Source organism: Zalophus californianus, chromosome 9 (assembly GCF_009762305.2).
Source record: "Zalophus californianus isolate mZalCal1 chromosome 9, mZalCal1.pri.v2, whole genome shotgun sequence".
NCBI lineage: Eukaryota > Metazoa > Chordata > Mammalia > Carnivora > Otariidae > Zalophus > Zalophus californianus.
The window spans coordinates 8,271,569-8,298,398 of NC_045603.1; the positions used below are offsets into that span (position 1 = coordinate 8,271,569).

At 40.5% G+C, this 26,830-nt stretch overlaps 1 protein-coding gene across 4 annotated transcripts in view; it reads left to right on the plus strand.

Moving 5' to 3' along the window:
* The first annotated feature begins 482 nt into the window (after window positions 1–482).
* MRTFA (myocardin related transcription factor A) overlaps window positions 483–26,830 on the plus strand; it is a 193,547-nt gene continuing 167,199 nt past the window's right edge. For 2 of the 4 annotated variants that reach the window (XM_027592260.2, XM_027592262.2), the window contains exon 1: window positions 521–652. The gene's annotated coding sequence lies outside the window, so the exon portion shown is untranslated. Of the gene's footprint in view, window positions 653–26,830 lie in introns of all 4 variants that reach the window. The other 2 variants (XM_027592265.2, XM_027592261.2) reach the window with 2 other exon arrangements.

Below are 26,830 nucleotides of genomic sequence, written 5' to 3' on the forward strand. Positions count from 1 at the left end.
AGGAAGATTAAGGCAGTTACGGGCCCGCGGCATTGACCCCTTGGCAACTGGTCGAGGGGCAGCCGGGTCCGCCGCCGCCCTTCCCTCGGCCCAATGGGCTTCGGCCTCTTTAAGGCCCCCAGCGCCCCGCCTCCGGCACGTCGCCGACCTCCTCCCACCTCCTAGCCGCAGCTCCGCCAGTTCCAGACTTCCTTTGACGATGAGGTCATCTTCTCGTTGCTCATTGGCCGCGCCCGGCCGTCAGTCACAGGAAGTCCCGCCGCCGTCCTCGCCTCCTTCGCACCCCTCCCTTCCCGCCCTCCCTTTAGTTCTCCGGTCCCAGCCTCCACAAGGCCTCTGATTGGTCAATGCCGCTGTCACTCTTCCAGGGGGCAGTGTGGGAGGTGGGAGGCGGGTGTGGTGGGAGGGGCCGCAGCTTCCGTGGCTGAGAGGAGCCGGCGGCGGCCGTGTCTGTGGTGTCCGAGGCGGCGGCGAGAGCGACCGTTCCATCCTCCCCACCCCCTCGGTTCCGCTCGCCACACGCCCTCCGCTTGCGCAGACTTCTTCCCAGCTCCGTGCACCCTGGCCAGACGTTGAGCCTCGGAAGGGGAGGCGCGCGGTGAGAGCCGGAGGGGGACCGCCGCGGAGCCCGGGCTGGGAGGAGCGCGAGGCGGTGAGTGAGAGTCCGGGCAGGGGACCCCCTCCCCCACCGCGGCCCCGCCCCGAGCATCCTTTCTCCTCGCGACCCCGCGGCGCGCCCTCAGGGTCGTGCTGCGCGGGCCTCACAGCCCGGCCCCCAGCCCGCCGCCGCTCGCCTCGCCCGTCCCTTTCCTCCGGGCCGGGGTCGCCCAGCCGGGGCGGGCGGCCCGGGGCGCGGCCATGCACCTGTGAGCCGCCTGGCCGGGCAGCGCCGGTGGGGGAGTGCGGGGAGGGGGGGTCCCGCACCCGTTGCGCCCGGGTGTGTTTTGACTGCAGGGACCCGGTCTCGGGCGCTTTTCCCGGCAAGGTTTTATCTTGTGCAGACCCTCAGGGTCCATGTGCAGTCCTAGGATTACCTAGGCAAGGGAGCCTCACCTGGACTTGTTGATGCCGCTGTTTGCATCCTGAATGACGCCAGGTGTAAGGGCTCTGGCAGATTTGGAACTTGACAGCCAAGAACTTGATCCTCTAACAAAGTGTCTGTCAGGATACTTTGATTACACCTCCCACCCTGGCCGGTACCGCAGGAAAGCACTGATACTCTAGTAGCTAGGGCTGGAGCTTTCAGGTCAAACTCTCCAACCTGCCATTCGCTAGCCGTGTCATCTTGGGCTTCAGTTTCCTTATCAGGAAAATGGGCATAATACCTACTACATGGGGTCATTGTGAGCTGAGAACGACGGGTAGATCAGTTTGTATTTAAGCACCAGCCCAACTTGGCTTTGTCAGGGTCTCAGTTTTCTCACTATTATATAGATAGCATAAATGAAAGGCAGTTTGGTGGACACTTGACTACTTACCAGCTGTACTTGGCATGAGGTATGCGTTTGGGGGAATGTGAAGGATGTCACTTAAATGTGATAATGAAATTATACCTAGCTTCATGTGTTTTTACATACTTTGAAGTCCATAAGAAGTCTGAAATGCCCCCAAGTTGCCAGCTTTTGAGATTTTTTTCAAGATCTTTTCTACCTGAAGCCAAAGCCTGTAACATACTCATTATTTTCAGTAAAAAGTGAAATTCACGTGTTTTATGTTAGAGGACCCCCAAAACCACACATTTCACTTAAGCAGTTTTACTGTTGAAAAGCGGCCACCTCCCAGGAGGGAGATGGTACAGCCAGCTGGCACACAGCCCTGGGACGGCAGGGTGGGGAACCCTTGGCTGAAAATTATTAAATTAAGTTTTGTCTAATGTCATTTGCATTTTCATAGTGAATCAAAGGGCTTTATGATAGCTTCTTAGTGAAATGATTTAATTACTGCTTTTTTCAAAAACAGATGCAAAGGAAAACTGACTGTAGTCCGTTCTAGCATTGGCTTCATTTCTTTGCCAGTAACTGTTAAGAAGAGAACCCCGTTTAGAAAGGCTTTCACAAGTCACATTTCTTTGGTTAAGTTTTTTATTTAGAGTAAAATCGTGAGATGGAAGAGTAAGATGTATCCCATAATCCAAAAGTATTTATTGCAGACTTTTCACATCCTTAGTCCTCTACTGAGTGCTATGAGGAAGGGAGTCAAAAGAAGTATGAAACAGCATCTCAGCCTACAAAGAGCAAAACCATAAGATTTGGGTCACTCATTACTAGCTTTGGGTACTAAAGTAATGAATTCATTCATTCAGTAAACTTGTTCCTTGCCAAAACGTGCCAGGTGTTTTTTGTTTTTTTTAAAGATTTTATTTGAGAGTGAGAGGGCACAGAGGGAGAGGTAGAGGGAGAAGCAGACTCTCCGCTGAGTAGCTCAACTCGGGGCTCGATCCCAGGATCCTGAGATCATGACCTGAGCCCATGGCAGATGCTTAACGGACTGAGCCATCCAAGTGCCTTGCCAGGTGTTTTTTCTAAAAGCCAAGGTTATCGGGATAAGTGCGATGTGGTCCCTGCTCATAGGAGCTCGAGTCTAGTGTGAGGCAGAAAGTGACATAATTTTAACACATTGAAATAAACTCCAGAACTGTATGGGAGGGTCAAGGGAGCTTTTCCTTTGCACTTCAGAGAGAAAGTGGCCTTTGAGTTGAATCTTAACTCATTAGATGAAGGAGGAAGATCATTCCAAACAGAAGTAACTGAGCTTGGAAAGATTTCCTGAATAGATCTTTGGACCGCAGATATAAGCCCTAGGAAAGGGGAAGGAAACTGACATTTCTTGATGCCCACTATGTAATAGGTATTAAGCTGGGCTTTTAATGTTACTACTTAATTAGTCCTATGAGGTAGATTTTACCTCCACTTTAGGACAGGAAAACTGAGGCTCACCATAGTTAAATAATTTGTCTAAAGTTATACAGTTAGTGACAGAGCCAGGACTTGAATTTCTGACTTAAAAGTATGTACGCTCTTTCCCTTTTAACACTGGAAATAAATATAAATGAAATGAGACAGTTCCAGCTATGTTATTTTACTACATCAGTTACAAATTACTTTCTGTGAAATAAATGTTCATATTTGATTTGATTTAGAGTTGCTAAAACTTGTAAAGGCTATCAAATGGTATTTCTTTTATAAGTGTGACCGTGCTAAAAAGTGTAGTTCATGGAAACATTTAATGGAAGACATTGATACATACAGACTCTGTATGGGGCACCTAACAAAGCTTTTAAACAGGTATGGACTTTTATTGAGACAGCTTAATAAGTGTATAAGGGATGTGCAGATGTATGGCCAATTAAATAGAAAATGAAAGGGGTAAAATGGTTTTGAATAATTTTTACAAAAGGGGAAATTAGAATTTTGAAATCGTATTAACAGGGATTGTTATATTTAGAGAGCCCACTGTGGACTGTAAGCTCCACAAAGGCAATTTGTTTCTTTTATTCTCAGCCTCAAGAGAAATTTTTGGGAGACACCTGGGTGGCTCAGTTGGTTAAGCGTCTGCCTTCGGCTCGGGTCATGATCCCAGGGTTCTGGGATCAAGTCCCACATGGGCTCCTTGCTCAGCGGGGAGCCTGCTTCTCCCTCTGCCTGCCGTTCCCCCTGCTTGTGCACTCTCTCTGACAAATAAATAAAATCTTTAAAAAAGAAAAAAGCAATTTTGGGACATAGTAGATGCTCAGTAAATATTTGTTGAATAAAAGATGAATGTGAATGTATACAGTGAGTGGTGTGTTTATGTAAATGCTAGGGTTGATAGTTAGAATTGACATAGGAACATTTCCATCTGAAAAAAAAACTTTGGTCAGGAGGTTATATTTCAGAAGGTCTTTGAAAGAAAAGAGGGAGGACATTGACAGATTACGGATGAAGTGCCACAGGCATTTACCATATAGGTAGTTTATGAATGGTTATAGTTTGGAAGAAAAGGAACATTGAACAAAGGGAAGGGCCCACTGACACCATTCAAATATAGGCACAGTTTATTAAAGGCCTTCATGAGTTTTGAGAATCAAGGAAACAGTGTCTGCTCTTAAGGAACTTACAGTTTCAGAGACTGGGTGTGTTAGCTAGTATTGCATAATGTATTACCCCCAAAGTTAGTGTTTAAGATAACAGTAAACATTTATTATCCCTCACAGTTTCTGTGATTCAGAAATTTGGGAGCAGCTTGAGCAGTGGTTCAATCTCAGGGTCTCTCAAGTGATTGCAGTAATATGTCATATGGAGTTGTCATCTGAAGACAGGCTGGTGGATCCTCTTCTAAGGTGGCTACTCAGATTGTTGACAAGTTGGTGTAGGCTGTTGGTGGGAGGTCTCCATTCTCCATGTGGGCCCCTTCATAGAACTACTTGAATGCCCTCATGGCATGGCAGCTGGCTTCCCCCAGAGCAAGTAATCCAAGAGACCAAGTTGCGTTGTCTTTTATGACCTAGCTTCAGAAGTCACATACCATCATTTCTCCAGTATTCTATTGGTCACGTATTGTGGGAAGGGATTACATAGGGGTGTGAATACCAGGAGGTGAGAATCCTTGGGGGCCATCTTGGAGCTGGCTACCACAGTGGGTAGCATCGAATAGAAAAAGTGTTGGAAGAAGGTACAAAGTGCTGGGGGAGGGGAGGGAAGGATTCAGAGGAGGGAAAGGTTATGTTTAGGACAATGAGGGAATTGGGAAAGATTTAATTCTTTTAACAGATATTCACAGGTGTTTATTGGGTGCTTACTCTGTGCCCTCAAAATGGTAGGCTAATATGTGGAAGTGAATTGGGGCCGTATGAGATGTTGTAAGTAGTCTAGGCCAGCATTGGTACTAGGGACAAACGCTTGATCTCTGTGTGTAAGGTGAGGGTGGAGTAATTTTTCTGATATTGAGGAGAACAGTAACTTGTCAGAGTGATAGAGAAGCAGTTAAAAGCATAAATACTAGAGCCAGACTTCCTGGGTCGGAATCCTACTTCTACCACATGCTAGCTGTGTGACCTTGGGTGTGGGACTGTGATACTCTTAACCACATCTTGGTAACTCTATAAAATGGGGATAATAATGGTGGCTACTTTATATTGCTGCCATAAAGATTAAATAAGTTAAAAATATGCCAAGTCCTTGGAACAGGTTCACATGCATCATCATTATCATAGAACTGACCATGGGTGAATGAGGTTACAGTCAGAGATGAATGAATGTGAATGATGTGAGTATTCAGAGGCTTTTAAATGTCAATCATTTAAATGTAATCATTTAAATGTAGTCATTTGTTCCTTCAGCATCAGTTTTTCCAGTTCGAGTACTTATGTTTAGATAGTTTTTATTTCATCAGTAGAGTGAACCAGTGATTTTATTTAGCTGAACTCCACAGTTATGACAATACCTCAGGAGGCACAGTTGCCTGTGAAGGGTATCTTGTGTTCTCTTGTCTGTCATCTCTCTAAATTACTGGGCCCTCTATCTGCAGAATGGGTTTAGCCAAAAGCAGTTAAAGGTGCATCTTCAGGAGAGCTTAGTGGTGGAACCAAGATCCATAGTAAAAATACCAGAGTGAGCACTTTTGTGACTGAGGCACAAAAGAATCCTCAGAGATTGATTCTTAACACTAAGTCTGTCACTTCTGTGAAGAGGAAGATCTTTGAACTCCGTGTCTCTGCAGGTGTTAAAGCAGGAATTGGGTGCTCTGCCAGGGTGCACTGGGTGGAGCAAATTGCCTAAGTCGCCTTCAGTCCTGCGGTTCAGGGACTCCAGTCCAGTTCTCACTGTTTAGTTGAACAGAGGCCCTGAGAAATTAAGTGCTTTGAGGTTCCACAACAGTCTAGTGGCTGAGCCTGGGCAGATTCTTCACTCTGTGTTTGAGGCTGGCTCACATAGTAATAATGAAGATCTGCAGAATCTTTGGAAGATTGAGCATTGTGAAAATGTCTTTTCTTCAGATACCATATTTTTTACTTTTGTGGCATATCTGATTTGTTTGCTTCCCTAGTCACTTTTATTCAAATGCTTTTAGAAATAATTCCCTGTTTATGAGTCCTGCTAACAAGTAATTTGCATAGCTCAATTTGAAATCTGGAATGTATACTCTGTTACTGAATTTGAAGATAGATGGGCTACTTACAGGTCTTTGACCTCTAAAATTGTAAGTGGGAATTATGGGTGATTTTTATTTTTTGAAAAACTTTTGTTCTGGTATCAAGATTTAACATATAATGGGTGTAACTTGAAAAAAATTATAAACTTCGTAGTATGAGAGTAAAATAACTAGTGAAGTAACATGTCAAGTTTAAGGGCATGAGCAGAGCTAGGTATTGACAATTATCAGCTGTGTAACCATAGGCTCACCACTTAACCTTCTTGTGACTAGTTTTTTCATCTATAAAATGGGGTTAATGATTCTTACAACATGAGGTTGTTACAAGGATCATGGAGTCACAGTGAACTCATTGTGGTGCTACCTCATTAATTTTCACACCAGCTCTGTGAAGTAAGTATTAGCTCCATTTTGTAGATGAGGAAAGAAGCTTGGAGAGATTCACTAATTTAGGAAGATTGCAATCAGGGTTTGAACCAAGTTCTCTCTCTCTCTCTCTCTCTTTTTTTTTTAAAAGTAGGCTCCACACCCCATGTGGCGCTTGAACTCTCAACCCTGAGATCAAGAGTCACATGCTCCACCAACTGAGCCAGCCAGGTGTCCCCTCAGGTCTGTTTTTGAATTAAAAGATACTGACTCCCAACCATAAGAGACTCTCAATCTCAGGAAACAAACTGAGGGTTGTTGGAGTGGAGGGGGGTTGGAGGGATGGGGTGGCTGGGTGACGGACATTGGGGAGGGCATGTGCTCTGGTGAGCGCTGTGAATTGTGTAAGACTGATGAATCACAGACCTGTACCCCTGAAACAAACAATACATTATATTAATGAAAAAAAAGATACTCCCTATAATAATGTGTATGAAGTGCCTAACTTTGCCTTCAGTAAATGTTCCTGTTCACTTCTTTTGCATAGTTTGTGAAAATGTTAGTATGCTGAGAATTCTTTATGGTAGTAATCAAGGTGTTGTAGCTTTCAAAGTATTCTTTGCAGTATTCCTTACATGTATCTTATTGCTATTCCTGAAAGCTATAGTAGTGATTTCACATCCTAAATTGCTCAGTAAGTACTAAATAAGGATGTACTATAGTGTCCAAATTTTAAACATATTTTCAGTGTTTCACTTATCTTTGTAACTGTAAATGGCATAAATGATGCCAAAGTCTCCTAATCGTGGTTAATTTGTACATATTTTCACTACCACAAAATTTACAGGAACTTGGAAAGTTGTCCTCTCCTCATATTTTAGGACACACTGTGTTGCATTTTGGTATGAGAGTGGTGTTAGGATTTCATGGTGAAACTGGCTTTATTGTTGACTTTATATTTTGTTATATGATGGATGTACTTTTTTTTTTTGGTAAGATTTTTATTTATTTATTTATTTATTTCATTAAGTAAGCTCTACACCCAACATGGGGTTCGAACTCATGACCCAGAGATCAAGGGTCATATGCTCTACTGACCAAGCCAGCCAGGTGCCTCTATATGATGGGATGTATTTAAAGTAGTGTTTTTAAATTTGCCTTGTACTGTCTTGCCTTCCAAAACAATTTAGAAATGAAAGGTAAGGACCATTTTCTTTCTTATCTCTGTTACTTGGGATAATCACTTTTTATGGAAAATCAGTTGCACTAAAGCTTCCATTCAGGAGCTTTTCACTCTTTAAATCTAATATTCCAGATTAATGCCCTAAGGTGGCATGGAAGGCAGAGATGTGGTATTTTAAATTCTCCATTTTGTAGATTCAGTGGATCATTTCACATTATAGTTGACATTTCCTTTCTGTTCAGATTTTTTTTTTTTTTTTGCAGGGGAGGGTGGCGGAGACCTGGAGTGGTGGGAATAGGAAACCAAGAATACAATGAAGATCATAGATTAGTGATTTGACTTGAAATTAAATAAATTGAAGCTTTCCTTTCTGCAGTAGAACATCATAGGGTGGTGTGGCTCATTTGTGTAATATCTGTCATGAATCTTTGTATACATTGAGTAAAATATTTAGTCATTTTCCTCAATCAGTCACTCTGTAGCATAATTGACTTTTTTTTTTAACCCCTTTCACTTTTACCTGAAGCTGATTCTGAAGGTGAGCCTGGCAGAAACAATTTGTATGAAAACTGGGCATGACCTGTACAGTTTGGACAAGGTATTCATGACATTTTATTTTCAACATGTTTAATAACCTGTTGGGTGCCTAAATAAAACCGAGTTAATTATAGTATAACCTTTTGTTCTATTTGGAGAGTGTTAAGCGATTTTTGAATACCCTCCAAAATTCACCTCCATCAAGTGAGCTTAGAAAGCTCTTTTCTAGAGCGAGGATCCTCAACTTTACCTGTATGACTTTCTACCTCTTCTGGCCACTTCCCGGTTTTCTTTTGAAAAGGCATAGTAGATTTTGCTACTCTTCGGAGGTAGTAGTGATGAGTTCGGAGTTGAATGCACCTGTTTTCAATTTGGCTCTATTGCTCACTGGCTGTGTGATCTTGGGCAAGGGAATTAATCTTGCCAAACTTCTATTTCCTCATAGTTTAGTTGTGAGAGGTAAATAAGCTACATATAAAGCATTTAGCACATAATAGGCATTCTGTGCATGTTAATTTTCATAACACCCAGAATTTTTCTTTTGTAGCAGTAGCTACAATTACAGCTAAATAATTGTATAATTATTTATGTTTTTCTTATAAACTTCATGAGGCCAGGGACCATGTCCGTCTCTTCATTGCTATTTTGTCAGCATTTAACATTGTGCTTGGCATGGGATATAATAGATGCTCAATAAATACTGGTTGAATGAATGAAAGTCACCCACCCCTTCCCGTTCCCCTGTCTTCCGTTGCCTTAAAGGACAGTGTCCTGAACTTACTTCCTTTGGCCCACTTGAGAATTAATCAACTTTTTACTTGATATTTGGTCCATTAACGATTGGAGCTAGGTAAAAGGAAAGGTAATGAACAGTTGAATAACAACCAGAAAGTGTAATAATATTCAAAGTAAATTATAATACTATAAAATCCTAGTACTCTGGATTTCCTGTCTGTAATCTGATGTCCAGCCCCAAATTCTACCAAAACAGTTTTCAGTGAGGCCACCACTGACTTGTGTGTTGGTGAGCTAGTGGGTTGTCCCAAGCTTAGTAAAATGGATACTCTTACAATTATTCAGGCAAGACCCTTGGCATCATCTTCTCTTCCTTTCCCATTTCATATCCAATCCATCAGTGAATCCTGCTAGTTCTGTCTGCTAAATATATCTCTATCTGATCACTTCTCACCACCTCCATTGTAATCATCCTTGTTCAAGCCATCAGATTAGTTTCCCATGGCTGGCTACTACAACAAATCACCACAGACTTGGTGGCTTAAAACAGCCCAAATTTATTCTCTTAGAGTTCTGAAGCCCCGTTGTCTGAAATCAGTTTCACTGGGCCAAAATTAGGGTGTCAGCAGCAGAGCTGCATTCCTTCTGGAAGCTTTAGGGGAGAGTAAGTTCCTCACCTCTTCCAGTTTCTGGTGGCTGCCAGCATTCCTTGGTTTGTGGCAGTATCACCTCAGTGTGCAAGAGCAGCATCTTCAGATCTCTGTGTACATCTCTTTCACCTCTGTGTTTGTCAAATCTCTCTCTGTCTCCCTTTTATAAAGATAAGTGATTGCATTTAGGGCTCACCCAGATAATCCAGGATAATCTCCCCATATCAAGATACTTAATTTAATCACATCTGCAAAGATTTCCCCCCCTTGGGGTTTTTTTTTTTTTTTTTGGCTATTTAAGGTAACATTCACAAGTTCCAGGGTCTAGGATGTGGAAAATGTGGGTATGTCTAGGGTGCCATTTTTCAGTCTTAACCATGGTCTATCCTTTGGCCCCCAAAGATTCACATTTGTCCCATATGCCAAGTACATTCATTCCATTCCAACATTCCCCAAAATCCTAATCCATTGCAACATCAACTCAAGCTCAGGATCTCATCTACATGTCATTAGCTCAAAAGTGCAAAATCTCATCATATAACTTATTCAGATTAGGTATATGTGAGACTCTGGGTATGATCCATCTTGGGGAAAAATCCTTTCCATCTGTGGACCTGTGAAACTAGAAAACAAGTTATATGTTCCCAGAATACAGTGGTGGGACAGGTAAAGACTCCTGTTCCAAAAAGGAGAAAATGCAAGGAATCAGTGTGTCACTGGTCCCAAGCAGTTTCAAGATCCAGCAGGGAAAATCTCATTACATTTCAAAGCCTGGGAGTAATCCAGTGTGGCTTTAGACTCCATGCTCTGAGCCCATGGCTGTGGCTTCTGGGCTCAAGGCTTAGCTCTAATTTTCTTCTCTCTTCCTTTCTTTCTTTCTTAAATTAAATTATAATTGAAATATAACATTATTAGTTTCAGGTGTACTTTGTAATGATTTGATATTTGTTTATTGCAAAATGATCACAATAAGTTTGTCTCCATACATAAGTATAATTTTTTTCTTTTAAGATTTGCTCTCAGCAACTTTCTGATATGCAATACAATATTATGAACTATAGTCACCATGCTGTACATTACATCCCCATGACTTATGTATTTTTATAACTGGAAATTTGTACCTTGCTCCCCTTCACTTTTTTATGGCTGAATAATATATATACCACATTTTCTTTATCCATTCATCCCTTAGTGGATACTTAGGTTGTTTTCATCTCTAGCTGTTGTATATGATGCTGCAGTGAACATGGGGGTGCATTCATCTTTTCGAATTTTCTTTGGGTAAGTACCCAGAAGTGGTAGATCGTATGGTGGTGCTATTTTTAATTTTTTGAGGAGCCTCCTCCATACCGTTTTCCATCCTGGTTGTGCAGATTTACATTCCCACCAGTAGTGCAAAAATGTTCCCTTTTCTTCCTATCCTCACCAACACTTGTTATTTTTTGTCTTTTTGATAATAGCCATTCTGACAGATGTGAGGTGTCTCATTGTGGTTTTCATTTGCGTTTCCCTGATGATGAGTGATGATGAGCATCTTTTCATATACCTGTTGCCCATCTGTATGTCTTCTCTGGAAAAAGGTCTGTTGAGATCCTCTGCCCATTTTTTAATCAGATTGTTTTTTTGCCCTTAAGTTGTGGAGTTTTTTAAAAATGTTTTGGATATTAGCTCCATATCAGATACACGATTTGCAAATATTTTCCCCCATTCAGTAGGTTGCCTTTTCATTTTGTTGATAGGTTCCTTTGGTGTGCAGAAGCATTTTAGTTTGATGTAGTTTCACTCATTTATTTTTACTTTTGTTGCCTTTGCATTTGGTATCTATCCTAACTTTTCTTGAAGGATAGTATGTGTTTGCAACTGAGTAGTTTTATTAGACTATTTCTTGCCTGTAGAATTTTGGTAGTTCAGTGGCCTTCTTTTATTTCATTCTCTTTCTTTCTCTGTTAGGCCAAGTTGGCAGTGTTTCTGCTGATGTAACATTTTCGGAAGCCTTGTGGGTCTCCTTTGTATGTGTTGGGGATTCTTATCATTAGACAAGAGGGTTCTCCATAGATATTTCCTGGATATCTCATTCTATTCCCAGCTTCTCTTTAGATGGTTGGTTGAGGAGATCCCCGAGTTATATTTGTAGTATCTTCAGCGCTAGGAAAGGGTTGTCCAGCCACATCCTTGGCTTTCTTTTCACAGCAGTGCTTTTTTAATAATGCATTTCTTTAGTGTTTTATGTGGTCTGGATAAGCTGAGGATTTCCTAAATCATCAAGTCCTGGTTTCTTTTGTTTAACATTTCACCGATCAATTTATTTTTCCTCTTGCATTTTACTGTATACAGCAAGAAGAAACTAGGCTGCACCTTCAACAAGTTGCTTGGAAATTGCCTAAGCTAAATATTCAAGTTCATCACTTATAAATTCTGCTTTTCACACAACCATAGGACACAATTCAGCCACGTTTTATTGCCACTATATAAAAAGGATTGTCTTCCAGTTTCCAATAATGTTCCTCATTTCTTTCTGAGTTCTTACCAGAAGCATCTTTAATGTTCACATTTTCACCAGCATTCTGTTTATGATGACATATGTATTCTCTAAAACAGTATAGGCTTTCCCTACTGTGCTTCTTACTTTTTTTTTTTTTTGCTTCTTACTTCCTTCTGAGCTCTCATCAGGAGTGCCTTTAATGTCCATATTTCTACCAACAGTCTGTTGAAGGCAACCTAGGCTTTTCTATTACGCTTCTCAAAATTCTTCAACCTCTACCCATTATCCAGTTTCAAGACACTTCCACATTTTTTTTTAAAGATGTTTTGTTTATTTATTTGACAGAGACACAGCGAAAGAGGGAACACAAGCAGGGGGAGTAGGAGAGGGAGAAGCAGGCTCTCCGCGGAGCAGAGACATGCTTGGCCCGATGACCTAAGCCGAAGGCAGACGCCTAACGACTGAGCCACCCAGGCGCCCCGATACTTCCACATTTTTACGTTGTTAAACAGAACACTTCCAGATACCAAAATCTGTATTGGTGTTCATCTGGAGAAACAGAAGCAGTAGGAGATACATATTAAGAGATTATTGTAAGGATTTATTCCTTACATGATGTGGGGCCTGGCTAAGCAGATATGATATTCATAGGCTAGGCTGTCTTGAGCTGAAGTTGCTATCCACAGGTAGAATTTCTTCTGGGAAACGTCAGTTCTGTTCCTCAGGCTTTTTAACTCATTGAATCAGGCTCACCTAGATTATCTAGAACACTGTCCTTTACTTAAAGTCAACTGATTATGAATATTAATCACATACACAAAGTATCTTCACAGAAACAGTGTTTGAATAACTGGGACGGTAGCGTAATCAAGTGACGCATACAACTGACCATCACATAATCATCATTATTTCTTGCTTGGATTACTGCAGTAGCTTCCTCTGAACTGAATTCCCTGTTTCTGTTCTGATTTTTTGTGATCTGCTCTCCACACAGTTTATAGATCTTAGGATCTGTTTTCTAGAGTCAGTTTCATGATCTGCCACTCTCCCCCTTGCTTACTCTGCCATAATCCCACTGGATTCCGTGCTGTTCCTGGGTCATACCAGGTCTTTGTGCTTGCTCTTTTCTCTGCCTGAAATACTCTTTCCCTAAATCTCCGCATGGTTTACTTCCTCACTTTTTTCAGATCTTTGCTCAGATGTCTCATTAGAGAGACCACCACATATAAAAAAGCCACCTTACTCCTTAATCTGAGGCAGTCCTTATTTCCCTTATCCTGTGTCACTTTCTCCACAGGACTTGACGTGTATTTTTTTTTTTCTCCAAAGATTTTGGGAGAGAAAAATCATGAACAGGAGGGAGGGGCAGGGTGAAAGGGAGAGGGACAAGCAGACTCCCTGCTGAGCACGGAGCCTGCTGTGGAGCTTGATCCTAGGACCGTGAGATCATGACCTGAGCTGAAGGCAGATGCCCAACCAACTGAGCCACCCAGGCGCCCCAACATGTATTTGGTTTTTGTTTGTCTCCTCCCACTAGATTATAGTCTCTACAGGGGGAAGGATTTTGTTTATTGCTGTATCCTCAACACCAACAGTACTTAGCATATTTTAGGTGCTTCATAAATATTTTTGAACAGATTAATGAAAGAAGGGACAGCCACTTTCATTCTTATTTTACCTCTCGTGCTATTTAACATAGTTGATCACCTTTTTTAGAGCCATTTTATATTCTTGGTATGACATTATTCTCCTAGTTTTTCATCTAATACTTTGTTCATTCCTTCTACCTCTCCTGCTATACTTTCTGTCTCTTTTGCTAGCTCTTCTTGTTGGCCTCTGAGTATGGGACCTTCTCATGACTTAGCCTCAGACCCTCTTATTATCTTATCTCTAGGAAATCTCATCTAGTCCCTAGCTTTAAAAACTACTCATCTGGTAATGATTCCCAGATGTGTATTCCCATATTTTTTGAACAGAGTTAATTTTGCCACCTCCACTTGGAGGTCTCATGGACATCTCAAGTTTATATTCCCAGTTGAATTCTTAGCTTTCTTTTCCGACTGCCGAAGTTGTTCCTGCTCCAGGGTTCCCCATTTCTGTAAATGGCACTTCTGTCCACCTGGTTACACAAGCCAGAAATCTGACAGGTCATCTTTGACATCTGCCTCTCTCCGCTCACATCCATTCCGTCATCAGTTTTGGTTGGTAATCACTACAGAAATACTGACAAATCTTATTTGTCAACTTCCTATTTCTACTGAAGTCACTCTAGCTAGTCCAAGTCATGATCTCTCCAGGACCACATCAATAAATTCTTACCTAGTTTTACTGTTCTGTTCTTTCTGACCCTAACTAATCAATTCTCCACACTGAAGTCAGAGTTTAAAAATGCAGATTATAATTATATTGTACTTCTACCTCTTCCCCTAAGTGTTTCACTGGATATAGGCTCCAAGCAGGTAACTTAAATGAATGGAATTGGGTAGATCAGGGATTTTTAATGAGTGGTAAGACTGTGGCAAATTATAGAGGACATGCCCTGTCTAAAGACGTTGCCACTTTTTGGTTCTAGGATATTGTTGACATGTGGGAGTGTAGGCCCACAATTGCTGATCTTCTGATTTTTTTTCCAAGGGAAGCCAGAAATCTGGATTTTTTTAAAATGGTAAATTTTCTCTATTTTACAATATTAACAACCAATTTAAAATTTAAGTTTCTTGGGGCGCCTGGGTGGTGTAATCGGTTAAGCATACGTCTCTTGGGGGCACCTGGGTGGCTCAGTCGTTAAGTGTCTGCCTTCGGCTCAGGTCATGATCCCAGGGTCCTGGGATCGAGCCCTGCATCGGGCTCCCCGCTCAGGGGAAAGCTTGCTTCTCCCTCTCCCACTCCCCCTGCTTGTGTTCCCTCTCTTGCTGTGTCTCTCTCTGTCAAATAAATAAATAAAATCTTAAAAAAAAAACAAAAACATACGTCTCTTGGTTTTGGCTCACGTTGTGATCTTGGGTCATGAGATTGGGCCCTGCATCGTCAGCACAGAGCCCTGCATCATGCTCAGCAGGGCTCACCACAGAGCCCTGCATCGTGCTTAGCACAGAGCCTGCTTGAGATTCTCTTTCCTCTCTGCCCCTCCCACTTGTTCTCTGTTTCTAAAATTGATAAATAAATCTTTAAAAAAGGTTTTTTAGGAACAAATTTAGTTAACTATATATAAGATCTTTAGACTGAAAATCGCGAAACATTGCTGAGAGAAGTTGAAGACTTAAATATGTGGAGATATAGCACATTCATGGTTTGAAAGACCCAGTAATGTAAAGTTGTCTGGTCTTCCCAAAACAATCTATAAAGATTCAGTGTGTTCACAATCAATCTCAGCAGAATTTTTTTTAGAAATTGACACTCTGAATCTAAAATTCACATGGAAATGTAAAGGATCTGGAATAACCAAAATAATTTAGAAGTGGAAGTACAAACTTGGAGGAATTAAATTACCTGATTTCAAGACATTATAAAGCTAGAGTAATCAAGACAGTGTGGTATTAGTGTAAAAATGGATATGTGGATCATTGGAACACAGTAGGGAATGCTGAAATAGACACGTATGGTCAGTTGATTTTTTAACAAAAGGTTAAACATAATTCAGTAGAGGAAGGGGTAGTCTTTTCAACAAATGTTGCTGGAACAATTGGATATTTGTATGTAAAGAAATGAATCTCAGTACCTATCTCACACTATACACACAAATTAATTTGAAAAGGCTCATAGACCTAAACATACAAACTAAAACCATAAAACTTACAGAAAAAATTATGAAAAAATACTTGTGAGCTTGGGGTAGGCAAAGATTTTTTAGGAAATAAAAATGCTATGGAAGGAAAAATTGGTAAGTCAGACCTATCAAAGGTAAAACCTGTTCTTTAGAAGACACTGTAAGAAAATGAAAAGGTAAGCCACAGACTGGGAGGAAATATTTATACACATACACATACACACATATATGTAATTTCATATATATATGTAGTTATCTATAGATACATTTATCAAAGAATTTATATTTAGAATATGTAAAAAAATTTAAAACTCAAAATATGACAAATGACCCAACTAAAAATGAGCAAAAGATTTGAATAGACATTTCATAGAAGAAAGTATATTTGAATGTCCAAAAGCATGTGAAAAGATGCTCAACATCATTAGTCGTCAGGGAAATACAAGTTAAAACTATATGAAATGCCATTTCATACCCACTAGAATAGATAAACCCACCAGAATAGATAAAATAAAAAAATATGGACAATTCCAAGTATTGGTGAGGATGTGAAACAACTGGAATTCATGTATGTTGTTGGTGGGAGTGTGAAATAGTACAACAACTGGTCAGTTTTTTGTAAAGTTAAATACATACTCACCATGCAGCCTTGCAGTCCTGCACCTTGGTGTTTATTACCCAAGAGAAAGGAAAACATAGATTCCCAGAAAGATCATGTGACTGTACATAGCAGTTTTTTTTTTAAGATTTTATTTATTCATTTGACAGAGAGTGAGAGAGGGAACACAAGCAGGGGGAGTGGGAAAGGGAGAAGCAGACTCCCTGCTGAGCAGGTAGCCTGACGCAGGGCTCGGTCCAAGGACCCTGGGATCATGACCTGAGCCGAAGGCAAATGCCTAACGACTGAGCCACCCAGGTGCCCCTGTACATAGCAGTTTCATTCATAATGGCCAAAGACTGGAAACTACCCAAATACTATGAACAGGTGAATAGGTAAGCAAACTGGATTAAACAGTGAATTAAAGATACAGCAATGTGAATGAATCTCAAAAAGTATGTTGAGTGAGAGAAGTGAGAAACTCATTTATATCAGTTTCATTTTTTAAATAAATTTTTTAAAGATTTATTTATCTATTAGAGCACAAGCAGGAGGAGCAGAGGGAGAGGGAGAGAGAATCCCAAGCAGACTCCATGCTGAGTGTGGAACGAAGTGGGGCTTGATCCCATGACCCCGAGACCATGCTCCAAGCGGAAACCAAGAGTCAATGCTCAACCGACTGTGCCTCAGGCGCTCCATATTGGTTTCATTTATTTCATTTATTTATTTATGTATTTTACAGAGAGAGACAGAGAGGGAACACAAGCAGGGGGAGTGTGAGAGGGAGAAGCAGGCTTCCCGCTGAGCAGGGAGCCCCATGCGGGCCTCGATCCTGGGACCCTGGGATCATGACCTGAGCCAAAGGCAGATACTTAACGACTGAGCCACCGAAGGGCCCCATATATTGGTTTCATTTACATTGAGGTTCTAGAATAGGCAAAACTAATTTATAGTAATAGAAATTAGATCAGTGGTTGCTTATGGCTGGAGTGGAGGGTGGGGGAGATTGACTACAAAAAGACATGAGTGATGGGAATGTTTTTTTCTTGATTGTGAGTGGTGATTACGCAAGAATGCATTTGTCAGAACTCATTGAACTCATTGAACTGTACACTTAAAATGGGTGCATTTTATTGTAAGTAGAGTATACATCAAAGTTGATTAAAAAAAAATGTTGGTCAACATTCTGTGGACTAAACACAAGGTGTTTGTATGCCAAATTTGGTTGACGTCAGCCAGTATCTAACAGCTGATCTATGTACCCCCCAACACATGTGCACACTACAAAAATGCCTGGCCCATAATAGGTCTTCAGATTTCTGTTGAATGAGTGGGTGGACGAATAATCGCAGCACCATTGTAAGAAAGTACCCTGTTCTTCATCCTCCTGCGGTTTCCCAGCCTCAGTCATTTTACAGAGTTAATTTGGCTTCTCTTGGCAGTAGTACCTTGAGTACAAATGAGGTTATTCAGTCATTCAAATAGTTGCTGAGCATCTACCATATGTAAAACCCTGCCTAAATAAAGTAATTGTTAACTCTGAAGAATTACACAAATGTCCCTTGATTATATATGTGAAATTAACATTCAGTTTAAAAAACAAAGGCTGGATAAGCTCTTGCTTAGAATCTGTTTCAGCTACCGTTTCTTTGGTACATTTACACTGCTATCTGTGGAAAATAGCATGAGCTTAATAATAGACTCTGTTCATTATAACTTCTCAGAGGAAGGAAAACATTTCAGAATATCATTCTGGTACAGCTATAGAAATGGCAGATTTCTTCCTTTCTGATTTAGAGTCTGTGAGGGATGAGTGACCTAACTTGGTTGCTAGAACCACATTGTTTCTTGGTCTTTAGTTAGTCTGTAGTTGTATGCTGTCTTCATCAGACTTGATTATGTAGACTTTTATAGGTCACCAAGCAGAATTATTACATGTTTTTTCAATCAGAACTTTAAAAACACTGGTCATAATTCTGTCCTGATAATTATTACTTTCTTGACTGTGATGGCTACCCTGAATTCTCTGAACAGCTTTCTTCCTCCTAATTCTCTGAACTGTGTCCTTGTGCATTTTTTTTTTAATGGTGTTTGGAATTTTTTTTTAAGTTTATTTAAGTAATCTCTGCACCCACTGTGGGCCTCAAACTCACAACCATGAGATGAAGAGTTGTGTGCTCTTCAACTGAGCCAGCCAGGAGCCCCCATCCTTGCCCATTTTTTAAAGTTAGCCTCAGGCTTACCTCCTTTACAAAACAACTCTTCTTGATTAATATAATGAGTCATCTGACCTCAAACTTGTTTTCAGATTTTCCTCTCCCTATAGTGCTCTTTTCCAATTTTTCTTTTTTCAATGTCACATTTCTTTTTTTAAGACCTTTTCTTCCTGTTAATATCATAGTTCATTGAGGGATAGTAGCTGCTCCTAACGGATAACTTTTTATTTTCCTCCATGTATCTATTGTAGGAGTTTACCAAGTGAGTTGAGTAAATAAAGATTGATGATAAATTCTAGCATGAAGCTGAATAACATGCAGTACAGAGTCCATAATAGATGAAAATATAGTACTTTAGATAACTGTGGACCCAGGTCTTTTCTCCTTCATTTTTCCTTGGCACATTCCCCTGAAAAGGAAGCCAGGGAAATTAAGAGTTGCTTCTATCTGATAATAGCCCAGAAACTTAAGAGGAGGCAGTTCCCACAGAAGCAATCTGAGTCCAGTAAGAGAGCTTAATGAACGCCTTTACCTGTATAGTAGTCAGAGTATGTCTCTGTGCTGAGACGTCAGAGGGACTGAGAGAAATTTAACAACGTAGGAATGAGGAAAAAAGTGGATATTGGATTTGCATATGTGTGTAATCTTGGTAGTTTATTTTAATTTGAGAGAATCTATTGTCCTCATTGACAGATTTCTCTGATTTCTCTGACAGAACTATTTCTTTTTAAGCCCAAGCTAGAATTAATATCAAACTAAAGAAGGACATTCATTTATCTGCCATTCAGAATATCCTGTTTCAAATACCTCTTATCTTCAGTGAGTTCAGAATCTTCTTTAGTCATTTTCACTATCCCAAGATTAAATATACTTTCATTTTACATTCCTGTCAGCAGTGCACAAAGGTTCCAACTTCTCCACATCCTTACCAATCCTGGTTATTTTGTGTGTGGGTGTTTTTTTTTTTTTTGTTGTTGTTGTTGTTCTTTGATAGTAGACATCCTAATTGGTGTGAGGTGGTAGTGTTGTACATGTTTAGTGATTTCATGTATGACGGGTAGCATAGTGTTGTCTCTGTTGGTATTATCATATGACTGTTTTTCCCCACAGCAATTATCAGTCATCCCTGAAGGGCTTATTATTATGATTATTTTAACTTGTTACTATAAACTCCATAATGGCAAGGACCTTGTCCATTTTCATCACTACTACCCCTTGCGCTGAGATAATATCTGACATGTTACACTTCCTTAGTGAGTATTTGATGAATGAATGAATGAATGAATGGAATGTAGACATAGTGTAATGGTTAAAACCAAAGACTTGGCATCAGACAGACTTGGATTTGAATTCTGATTTCCTCATGTATAAAATAGGCTTGATGATGCCTTCCTCATAGGATTGTGGTGAGATTAAATGAGATCACACTTGTAAAACCCTTAGTATAGCACCTGGCACATTGTAATTATCTGATGAGTTGTAGCTAATATTATTAGAGAGAGGTCAGCTGGCCAACAGGGCATCAGTGGGCTTGGGGTTTAAAGATCCTCATTCTGTCACTAAGAAGTTACATAATATTTTTTTAAAAGATTTTATTTATTTATTTGAGAGAGAGAGAATGAGAGAGAGAGCACATGAGAGGGGGAAGGGCCAGAGGGAGAAGCAGACTCCCCGCCGAGCAGGGAGCCCCATGTGGGACTCGATCCAGGGACTCCAGGATCCTGAACTGAGCCGAAGGCAGTCGCCTAACCAACTGAGCCACCCAGGTGCCCCGAAGTTACATAATATTGGAACAAATTGTCTAATCTCTCTGGCCTGAGTTTTTTTTCTCTGTAAAATAAGAGCGTTATGTTAGATGACCCCTTAAGGGCACTCCCGTAACTTTCATTTGATCCTTACTGTTGTGACTGTATTCACTCCAGCAATCACTACCACTTTATAGTATCTCAGCTTTAATTACAGTAGATTGTTAAACCCAGAGTCTGAATCTCAGAAGTGTCTAAATGATAGAATTAACTTAAAATAACTTTAAAAAAAATTTTTTTTAGAGGGGGGGAGGGACAGAGGGAGAGGCAGAGAATCCTAAGCAGGCTCCATGCCCCGTGTGGAGCCCAAAGCGGGACTTGATCTCATGACCCTGCTGTGATCATGACCTGAGCTGAAATCAAGAGTCAGACGCTTAACTGACTGAGCCACCCAGGTGCCCCTAAAATTATTTTTTTTTTAAAGATTTTATTTATTCAACAGAGAGTGAGAGACAGCGAGAGAGGGAATACAAGCAGGGGGAGTGGGAGAGGGAGAAGCAGGCTTCCCGCCAAGCAGAGAACCCGATGTGGAGCTCAATCCCAGGACTCTGGGATCATGACGTGAGCCTAAGGCAGCTGCTTAACGACTGAGCCACCCAGGCGCCCCTAAAATAATTTTTTTTTAAAGAAAAGATCATTTCATTTCAAAAATTAAATCATTGAAATAGTTGAAAAATAAGTTGCTTTAGTGAAAGAATAGTTGCTTTAGTGAAAGGTGTTTAGTAATGATTTCATATGCCAGGTTGTGTATGACCACTCAGTGGGCGTAGAAGTGGAGAAATGCAGATTCTAATGTAGATTGCAATGGTAGTTTGGTGGTTTTGCTGAGTTGTATTGTACTCACTTGTTGGAGAGACTTTGAAGATACCTTTCTGTCTGTTTGCTGTGCTGCTGATTGATGGAGGAAATAAAATAATTGGTAAGACTTCCGACTTCTGAGATGTTGCTGGTTATGTCTCTGCTCTTAGCAAATGTGGGACCAGATAGGCAAACTCAGCCTGTCTGGGTTTGAGAGAAAGAACATTTCACCACTTTGCCCAGCTAGGTAAGATGTTATGGCTCCATTAAGCATAGTTAGTATTATTATTTTTTATACAAATAACTTAGAGCAGAGAGTAGAAGAAACTAGTTTTTATTAAGTATCTGTTTGCTAGCCACGCTTAGGTACTTTCGTTTATGCCGTCTTTGATTTTGTTGATCGAATGGTTGTTTTTGAATGTACATGTTACTCATTGTCACCAACCCTAAATCACTTACAGACTTTCCTGGACTTGTGAACGGTCCTTGTGCATGAGTCTCCCTATAGCTTTTATTAGGGACTCATTGTAGTCACTGAAGCCCTAAGAAAGTATATGCTGCCTTTAAGGAGGAGTTCCTTTGGCTTAATTAAGAGCAAATAACTTGGGGCGCCTGGCTGGCTTGTTTGGAAGAGCATGTGACTTTTGATCTCAGGGTTGTGAGTTTGAGCCCTATATTGGGCGTAGAGATTACTTAAAAATAAAATCTTGGGGTGCCTGGGTGGCTCAGTTGTTAAGCGGCTGCCTTTGGCTCAGGTCATGATCTCAGGGTCCTGGGATCCAGCTGCACTGGGCTCCCTGCTCAGCGGGGAGCCTGCTTCTCCCTCTGTCCCTCCCCCTGCTTGTGCTCGCTCTCTCCCTGTCAAATAAATAAATCAATAAATACCTTAAAAAAGAGATTACTTAAAAATAAAATCTTAAAAAAAAATAGCCAATAACTGTGATAGCTTGCCACAAACTCCCTTTTTGTTCGGAGGTGTTTTCTAGTGTTCTGTCTCCAAGTAGGAATCCTACATGCTTTCCCCACTGAAAGATATTACAGTTGATGATTAGGCCTCCAAATGAAACACATAACACATACGTATATAAACTTATTTTATCTATTAGAACATTGGTCATGTAGAATTTCTATAATTTAGATCTTTATTTAAACGTTTGTTTAATGGAAAGAGTATGGGCCATTGGAAGCCACTTAACATTTGGTGACGTGGTGCTAGTGTCGACTTCTCTGGGCCTGTGTCCTCATCAACAAAATGGGGGTGTACTTGTAGGGATGTTATCAAAATTGAGTGAAATCATGTGAAGAAATCTCGTGGGTATTGTACAGATGTTGGTACTGGCTCTCACTTCTTCCAGTCTGATGTTTAAATACTGAATAAAATATCTTGGCTCAGTCATTAAGCAGCTGCCTTCGGCTCAGGTCATGATCCCAGGGTCCTGGGATCGAGCCCCGCATCGGGCTCCCTGCTCCATGGGAAGCCTGCTTCTCCCTCTCCCACTCCCCCTGCTTGTGTTCCCTCTCTCGCTGTGTCTCTCTCTGTCAAATAAATAAATAAAATCTTAAAAAAAAAAAAATCTTGGTGCATGACTTAGTGTGTTAGTGCTTTTATTGAGATTGTTAGCCACATGCCCCAGGGATTGACAATGGAATTTATTTTTCTTTCCTTATCAATTGCAAATGCTATTAGCAATGTATTCTTGTTCAGACTTTGGAATGAGAAAACTTTTTTTTAAAGCAGAATTAAGTGGATTTGCTTCAGGTGGCTTTCTAAGATCTGGCAAATTTGGATAGGAAAATTAGAATTGTTTTCATAGTGGAATTCATCCTACCTGGAACATAGTTGGCAGTGAGAAGAAAGGTTGTGCAATTACATACATTCCTTATCAGATATTTGGTAAAGCTTATTTTTTGCCTGAAACACTGGAGGAAGTCCCTGCTCCCTTTCAGTCAAGAAGCTGACTGTGGAATAGGAGATGAGTAAATGAAAATTAATCTGACTCTGGCAATTGGAGAATGAGAAGAATGCTAACCCCCAGGCATCTGGGCTTGTTTCTGTTTTCCAGAGATCTCAGAGGTCATGACCCATTAGTTGTAAGCATTAAAAAAAACCAAAACAAAAAACCCCCCCAAACCTGTAGGTGAAGCCTGGACTGAATAGCAATTTAAAATATTTTAGGTTGGAATTGGAATTGCAGAGATGATTTCCACTGGCCAAAATTTTGGTGTTTTGGTTTTACTCATCTACAGTTCTTCTTGGTAAAAATTATTATTCTTTTTCAATCCCTTCTCCCCAAAGTGGCAGGAATGATCTTAAAAATATAAGCTGAGGGCACCTGGGTGGCTCAGTTGGTTAAGGGGCTGCCTTTGGCTCAGGTCATGATCCAGGGGTCCTGGGATCAGTCCTCGACCCCACCTGCTCAATAGGGCGTCTGCTTCTCTCTCTACCCCTCCCCCTTGCTCGTGATCTCTTTCTCTCACTCTCAGACAAATCTTTAAAGCAAAACAAAACAAAACAAAAAACAAGCTGAATTACGTCACTTCTCTGCCTCAAACCCTTCCCTCCATGGTTTCCTGTTGCATTTAGAATGAAATCCAAATTTCTTCCCATGACCTACATTGTATGCATGCTTTATCTATACTGCTCTCACTACTTCTTTGATATCCCTTTTCCCTTCAGTCAGTTCCATTATCATCAGCTGGTTTTACTATAGTTCTTTCAGCTTTCTTTACCACCCTATCTAAAAAATACTTTCTGCCCACAGAGCCCCTCCTTTGTTTCCTTTTTAACTTAGAGAAATTTATAATTACAGTTGACCCTTGAACAACGGGTGGCTTAGTGGCACTGAGTCCTGTGCAGTTGAAAATCCATATGTAAGTTTTAACTCTCCCCAAACTTAATAGCCTGTTGACCAGAAACCTTACTGAAAACATATAGCCTTACTGGTAACACATATTTTATATATGTTTTAACTGCTGTATTTATACAATAAAGTAAACTAGAGAGAAGAAAATGTTATTAAGAAAATCATAAGGAAGAGAAAATATGTTTATTGTATTTATTTAAAAAAATCTGTATAAGGGACCTGTGCAATTCAAACCCATGTTGTTCAAGGTCCAACTGTAGTTTTCTGCTTGATGGCTTGCTTGCTTGTTTGTTTTTGTCTTCCTATGCTCCAAGATTATAAACCTCACGAGGGTAGAGACCATGTTTTATCCTTTTTATCTAAGACATGCTGACACATGCTGGGTGTTTAATAAATATTTGTTGAGTGAATGACTTATTTGATAACTTCTGCTTTATAGAGAGATTCTTTAGTTCATAAGGGAACAGGCATTTACTTGTTGATCTGACAGTCTATAAAATGATAAAGGTCAACATGGGCAAAAAAAATGATTTGGTTCTTTTTTTTTTTTTTTTTTTAAGTAATGTCTACACCCAACGCAGGGCTTGAACTCACAGCCCCAAGATCATGCTCCGCTGACTGAGCCAGCCAGGTGCCCCAAATAGTTTGTTTCTTTGGGTTGTATCTTTCAGAATTAACTTAGGTGGTGCCTGGGAAGCTTTTCATGATTGGCTAGGGTTGGATTAGATCTCCCTGTTGTTTGGTCTATGACACCATGTGCTTGCCTTTTGTAACAATAGACTCCCTACTAGATTCCCTGAGGGAGAGAGAATTTAGTTTATCATTGTATCCTCAGCCCTCAGATTGGTGTCTGGCACATAGTAGTTGTGCTCAATAAATATTGGTTCAGTGAGAAATAAGTATTAAAATTGAGGTGTTTCTTAAGAAAAGAACAGTTTTTACACTGGTAGGTTATGGAGCTCATTGGTCCCAAGAATTACTTTGTTCTTTGTTTTTCAAGTTAAGTATCATGACGTAAGTGTTTAAAAGATCTTTATTTTGGAAAATTTCAAACACATATAAAAATAAAGAGAATAATAAAATGAACCACCACCGTGTGCCAATCACCCAGCTCCAACAGTTATCAACATATGACCATTCTTGGGGCGCCTGGGTGGCTCAGTCGTTAAGCGTCTGCCTTCAGCTCAGGTCATGATCCCAGGGTCCTGGAATCAAGCAAAGCCCCACATTGGGCTCCCTGCTCAGCAGGAAGCCTCCTTCTCTCTCTCCCACTCCCCCTGCTTGTGTTCCCTCTCTCGCTGTGTCTCTGTCAAATAAATAAAATCTTAAAAAGACAAAACCAAAAACATGTGACCATTCTTGTTTAACCTTGCTCCCCCTGCCTCCTCAATATTTTATTTTATTTTATTTATTTTTAAAGATTTTATTTATTTGACAGAGAGAGAGACAGCGTGAGAGGGAACACAAGCAGGGGGAGCGGGAGGGAGAGAAGCAGGCTTTTCTGGCCGAGCAGGGAGCCCAATGCGGGGCTCGATCCCAGGACCCTTGGGATCATGACCTGAGCCGAAGTCAGACACTTAACCATCTGAGCCACCCAGGTGCCCCCTCAATATTTTAAAACAAATCCCAGACATGATATCATTTCATCTGTAAATACTTCAGAAGGGTATAATCAATTTAAGAACTAGTTAACTCTTGGAAAAACCTGTTACAAAAATTCCATGTCTCCTTGAATCTAATTGTAGATGCCAGCTGGTGAATTTCCATGTGTTAAACCACTCCCAAGGCTTGACTCACTATTGAAAGCATACACTCCATTGTAATTGCTGAGATAGCAGCAGTTTGTTAGAATATGTTATCATGGTTGTTTCTATTTGGGTAGAGAGAGGTTACCAGTAAGTAAAACTCCTATGTCAGAGATAACTTTGGAGATGTATAAAGACAGATGATACTTTCTGACATTGTGCATTACAGGCCTTTGAGATTTTGTCTGGAAAATGAAAATGAAATATGGTTTGTGGATTAATAGGATAAATTCCTGTAGTTCTTTGTGAGTGAATTCCTGAGAGTCACAATTAGCAGTAAAATGAAAAGTAAGGGTGTTAGAAGACTCAGAACTAGAAAGACTCCTAAGCCTTGGAAGGTTGAGGGTTTAGAACTTGGGCCAGAGGAAAAGTTACATTAGAAGTGGTTATGGTTAGTTTTATTCTAGAAGTTAAAATTGTGGCCTAGACCTCTGTAAATAGCCTAGGTTAAAAGACATTTCCTTTGGGAAAGGAAGAGAGGCACTCTTTTCTTTTAGCAAATATTTTAAAGGACTAAATACTATCTTGTGAAATTTGAAGATTGGCACTGAGTGAATGGTTGGACTAGAACAGTGTTTTCTCATGATCCCAGTTTTTTGTGGATAAGAAATGAAGCAGGGATGGAAAAGATCATAAGCACCTTTATTTTCTTTAAACAGTCACGTAAGAGAACAAGACTAATTTTAGGAGGCTGTGAGTCCCAGCCCTGTTAGGGCTGCAGTCTTGCTTCCTCCTTAGCTTCAGTCACCACGTGAGTCTTTTGGTAGGAGATGGTGGATGTGGTGATCATCCCAAGTTAATTCTTGGCAATTTATTTTGAAAATCCACTCTTTTACTCCTGTCTTTATACTCCCATAATCGTTAGGTAAATTCCTTTATTAAAGTACTTAGTACAC